This window comes from Uranotaenia lowii, chromosome 2 (genome assembly GCF_029784155.1).
Source record: "Uranotaenia lowii strain MFRU-FL chromosome 2, ASM2978415v1, whole genome shotgun sequence".
Classification (NCBI taxonomy): domain Eukaryota; kingdom Metazoa; phylum Arthropoda; class Insecta; order Diptera; family Culicidae; genus Uranotaenia; species Uranotaenia lowii.
The window spans coordinates 435,304,011-435,310,096 of record NC_073692.1 but is presented as its reverse complement, the minus strand read 5'-3'; the positions used below and the strand labels follow the sequence as shown (position 1 = coordinate 435,310,096).

Genomic DNA, 6,086 nt, shown 5'->3' with positions numbered 1-6,086 from the left:
TTCTTTGGTTTGTTTACTTTCAATTTCGCAGTTGTAAACAGAGCTGGGCGATAATGACAGGTACACGCAGATAATAATTTAGCAACAAATACGTTAAACAAACTCAAATGCTACAGTGCCCGTTTTTTGTACCGAGAGTTTTTGAGGTTAATCGTCCCGTCTCATCTGTACACGCTCAGCAAGTGTGCGTAAGAAATGTCAAAAACAACTCTATAAATGTTGTCATCATGCACGCTAAACTCAGCCAACACAGCTAGTGGTTATGAGTTACCCTGCAGTGTTGGCAGTTTATTCTGGGTGGTTAGCCCAGAATACGATAGTATTTAAGGAATGATTCAGAGTTGGGAATCGCTTAGTTTTAAGCGACAAGATGATAATCGCTATAGAATTAAGTCATTGTATAAGGACTTGACGAAGGAAATAAACAATGTTTAACTCAATTCCAACACAAACCTGCGTTATTCTCTCATACTTTTACAAAAATAAATACAATAAATAACATCATGGTATTTTAACTTTCTCTTGCAGTACAATAAATCGTCCAAACATGTCAAAATTGAACCAACCTGGATGGTACTCTTGAGGGAATCGCTAAGATTGTGTAAATTTTTTTATTTATTTTGTAGGGGGATCCCCCTGTGATTGTGCCTTCAATTATTATTTCATACTAGCTGACCCGGTGTGCTTTGCTACACCTGACCTTCTAAAAATCAATAAATTGTGTAAAACTAGTTTTATTTTATTTGAATTTTCGATATTATTACAATAAGAATTTTTTTCTCGTTTATCCTCTGAAAGAAGGAGGAGTCTTGAATAAAAAAAACTCTATTGTAAAAAAATAGTTTCTATCGCTTGAAAAGTTTTAAATACTATGCGATTAGACTTCCCTTATTCTTCCCGGCTGTGGGTGAAATTTCTTAATCATAGAAACATATCTCGTACCCAAATAACCACCCAAGTCAAATTTGGTTCCATTTGCTTGATTTGTTCTCGAATTTTGCAAAAAAATAATGTATGGGAGGCCCCTCTCCATGTGCTAACTCCACACCCATATAAGTAGTTTTAAGTATGTAGTTCGGATGACGGGCTCGGCCCATATATCCTTAAGTAAATAAATAAATACCCTTGCATGCCAAATTGTGTTCCGTTTGCTTGATTAGTTCTCGAGTTGTGCGAAAATTTGTATGGGAGCCCCCCTCATGTTCCTATTTTCTCATTGAATAGAGAGGAGTACCAAACCATTTTAGGAACATTTTTCGTATGCAAATACACTCCCATACTATATTTGGTTCCATTTGCATGATCGGTTCTCGAGTTATTTAAACATGTATATTTTGCTAAAGAGGAGCCCCCCCCCAGCTCTTTTTGTTTAATATATTTCAATTCGATTTTGACATTTTATTGGAAAATGTTTGATATAAAATACTTTGCCATTCTTTCCTTCATTTTCTTTCTATTACAAATGTGGCTCAACCGAAGAAAAAAGATCGATGACCCACGCCGAATCAGAACTCTCTCGCTCTGAACGTGTTAGTTTAAGCCATTTTAGCCCAACAGAATTCGTCCCGGCTGCTCTGTCTCTGTATTCATCAATTTAATTATCCAAAATGTAATCCCGTTCCATCTCAGATCGCAGAAACATACCAATTGGTTGGAGAATTCCTCCATTCTGCAACAATGACGATTATCGAAAATGGTAAAAAAAAGTTATTTCGAATATAAATAACCCTTCGAGGAACTGTTTCTGCACCGCTGACTATATTCGACTGTCTCGCTGCCCCAGGAAATTGCATCGACGAAATCCCTCGTCATTTATAATGAATACTGGGTGCTGCCCCATACTAGATTATTTTCCTAGAAATGGTGTTGGACCTGAACTGGTATTTCGGCTACACCATCTCGCTTTTCACTCTGCGAATGAATGATGGAAAGCGAGAATTTTCCCCTTCGATTCTCTAGCCATCAGGCCATCTCTAGTTTCCAATTGCAAAAGAAAAAGTTGACGAATGGAGTGTAAATGAATGGTTCGTGACCAGAAATGAGATCGTTTGCATTATGCGAAACGCATGCGGATGCTGAAAATGTATGAACTTGCGATGGTTATCGCAGCTTCACAAATTCAACGAAAAACCGGGTGCCACCTACAGAAGAAGGGGCCGGAAGGCTTCGGGGACATTGAAATAAATCAAACAGAAAACGTTTTCACGGCCGTACTTTGCTACGGCAGACCGGCTAAGCTGTTGATATTGTCCTTCATTTTTAAGCGTATCGAAAATTATAAAACTGCACACATACCAAACCATCATCAATCAGAGCCACGGTTTGAAGTGGAATCAAAATGGATGTGACCCACCGGGGGCCACGTTCCGGTCAGGTTTCGACCTTTTCATGCTCCATGGAGGCTAGTCGAAACTGGCAATAGAATTTAAAGCCTATACTAAAATTTGGTGGAGAAATTCATTGCTAGAGAATTGATGGTGTTTCGACAGGAAATATGACAAATACCTGTATGTAGAGCTGCTGAAACGAAAATTTGTGATAAGACACGTGGATATTTTCAAAAAATTAACAGAAGTTGTCGCCCCTGAAAAGGATTAGAAATTATAAGCAGTGTACTGTTTAATATATCCATTTTTATTTATGTACAACAGAAAAGCATAAAATTTTCCAGATTCAAATGCCTTAGAGACCGAACCTGTGTATTGAAGTTTCGAAGGAGCTGCACTTGCGAGGAAACTTCGCTGGCTATACTGAAACCTTGAATCTGAATTTGAATTCTCTTCAAAGTTGAGCAGCATTCGTGGGATTGAAACTTCAAAATATATTCTAATTACTAATTTCCGGCAATTTTAGTGATAACCGAACAATTTAAAAGTTTATCTATAGCAAATGCCCCATTTTTTTTTAAATTAAAGATTAACAAATCAGAACTAAAAATAAAGTTCAATAGGCTAAGAAGTCAGAATTATGTCATTTTTTTTTTCCAAAATATGCCTGAGTGAATCACATACGCCTTTTTACACAAATTATGTTTAAAAAGCTTTTTGCTGAACAGTTTTTTTGAGACAATACATTTGCCAGATTTTCAAACTTTGCTATCCAACTTCGATTTTAGAATAATCCAAATAAACTAACAAAACCAGATCAACATAGATATGGATCGTAGACAAAATAGATGACAATTTAAAAAAATCTCTAAGTGATTGAGGTGCAGATACAAAAACTTTCTTTGCAGCTCTGTGAAATTATAGATATTTTAGTCACTTGGTGTTCAGTTCCTTCGCGTCATTTCATTGTTGTACATCGAACTAACTTGCTGTCATTTCAAAACCACTTTGTTTAGTAATTTGTGAAAATCGTAATCGAAAGCCCCCTGGATGCTTTCAACGTCAAATGTTATAAAAACGATTAAGAAGCTTTTCTCAAAAGTTCTTTTAAATGTGACAAGAGTTACCTTCGAAAGCAGTAATTTAGAATGAAAAATTAAGTGCTCAAGACACAGAATCATAAATCTGGAATAAGATGAGATTTAAAATGTAGAAATATTCATGTTTAAAGAATCGCTCAATGAAATTCGCAATTAAGCTATGAGAGCATTTTTTTTATAATTATAATTTGAGAATTGTCATTTAGAGATTGATATGCTGAATTTTGGGTATTTCCTTCAGTAGAGGATAATTTTAAAGAAAAATACATCCGAATCAAAAGTATGAAATTTGGGTTTAATCAGTTGGAAAAGTTTCAATAAAAAATTCAATTGGAATAAAAATTCAATAGCCAAACTCAGTTTAGCCGTTTGATCCTATATGGTGTATAAACCTAGGTGAATTTCAATATTGATCGAAAAACTAACATTAATTTTGCACAATTCCTACTCATACTTATGCTTATAAAGGGAGCACTCCAGATTGCCTGGTTTTATTAATACTGTTCCCAACAAAACCCGAGAAAACCTATGATTTCAAATTATTTAAATAGTTTTTCTTCACTTTTTTGAGTTTATGCAAATTTTCTTTCAAAAACTGATAATTTCTGTATTTTTTAAATTATGAAAAATCTACCAAAAAGTTAAGCTATCCCTCGTAAAAGCTGTTACTTTTGTTTTGATGAGGAGAAAATATTTCCTTATCACAACATAATTCTTGATTCCATCGAAACTTCTTTATTCAATAAACGAAAGGAAGTAATGTATTATCATTTGTAGGGTATGCATTCCCCTGACGATCGTCAGCCTACTCAAATACTAGAAATCAATTTTTTTAAAAACATTTTCTCCTTGTTTATTTCCGGAACATCCATCCAGGCGAGACTTTTCAATGAATGTTTTCTGATTGCTGTCCATCGCGATTTTTTTTTTAAATATCTCTTCCCTCGCGGTCCTAATATTTTGCTCACGATTTGACCACCGTATTTTGTTTATTTTACCGGTAGGCAGCCTTTTTCCTGAAGTCAGACTTATTAATTTCAGCTAGATGAACCAGTTTGAAAAATTCATCTTTTTTATCATCACCTCTATTGAATATTTTGGATAGCGCTTGATAAATCAACTCACAATACTTAACTTCATGGAATCAATCATCTTCATTTTTATTCAAATTTTAGTTCACTGTTAGTGCCTCTAGTTCTCCTGAAACGATTGACCATAAAAATTTTGGTCAAGAAGTTGATTTCCAACAGTTTTAAGGTCTTCCACTGGGACTTACCTGGATTTTCGAGGATCCTGCCCAAAAACGTTGGTTAAGGAGCTTCTTCATTTGAAGCTATCTCAAAAATCACTAGACGGATCGTCACAAAAATTTCCACATGTTAAGATGATATAGTAAGGTAGCTTCACTGAAAACCATGCATTCAGAAGTTATTCACAAACTAAAGTGTTGTATTTTTTCGATTACACTCCTTAAAGTCTGCGGCCCCAGGTGGAGTTTATTGAGTAGAAGGTATACGTGGAGAATATCATGCCACCCATGGACTTAGAGTAGCAAACTGGAAACGTGGTGGATCGCAGTGCTTTGGAACGCAATCCGTAAACGAGGATTGACCACCTCGATAACCAGGCGGTACTCTGTAGTCACAAGGCAGTCGTTGGTTCAGGAGAAATTTCGATGAAGAAGTCTGTGTTGAAGTCGGAAATATGAAGGGAGTATCTCAAGTCAAGTGGTCTCAGAGCTGCTTACAGAAATGATGGTAGCGATGTGTGACATGACCATTTCTAGGAGAGTTGCCTATAAGCGTTGGTGGATTTGAAAAAAAAATTGCGGAGAAAAACTTCTGGACCGTTTTGAACGCTGTATTCGAGACACCGCGAACGTCCACGTCTACAGTGTTTACTAGGGAATAGGCCCTAACCATCGTCTGAGGCCTCCACCCTTTGGTTCCATCCCGAAATTCGGTTATTGTAGATGAATTCTCTCTCAGCATATACTCTACGATATTTCTTCTCAGCTACTCAAGGTCTGATCTTTCCTATAGCGAGTCAAGGTTCGAAGTTTCCTCGTAGTGACTTGAGGCCACTTGGAGGAAGACATACGGCCTCGAATGACACGCCGACTCAACTAATATGTCCAGCATTGGCAATGTATCAAAGGGATATCCACCGTACCGTGAAAAACCTCTTCTATTTCGAGAAGGTCATGTATTACTTATGTCTTCAGTTCCACACCTCTTCTATTTCGAGAAGGTCCGGGTAGAAGGTATTATGTCCACAGTTCCACAGGAACAGCACTACTCGCATACTACCCATCGATTGAGTTAGCTAGTACCCGTCGTATCCTCGAGGTCCACTTTATACTTGTAGTTTCAGACGAAGATCATTTTACATACTCCGGTTTGCCTTGACCATGTTTAGGTTCCATCTTCTAGAGTTGGTACACTCGTATCATTGACGCTTCTCGAATGCTTCAAATTTAAGTTATCCAGCATATCGGTTATCCAACTTTCACTATACCAGCTTGAAACGTTTTATTCGTTTGCACCGAGGTGATTAACCTGACCAAATATGGTTATGCTAGCCAAATTTTATGCTTAGTGAACTTGTACCTTCTTGCTTTCAGAAATCTTTCACAGTACTATGTAGTCGCTAGAAGTAG

General features: G+C 36.8%; 1 pseudogene; it reads right to left on the bottom strand.

Annotated features, from left to right (window-relative positions):
- Window positions 1-4,970: 4,970 nt before the first annotated feature.
- The window catches only part of LOC129743546 (40S ribosomal protein S6-like), a 72,602-nt pseudogene continuing 71,486 nt past the window's right edge, over window positions 4,971-6,086 (bottom strand).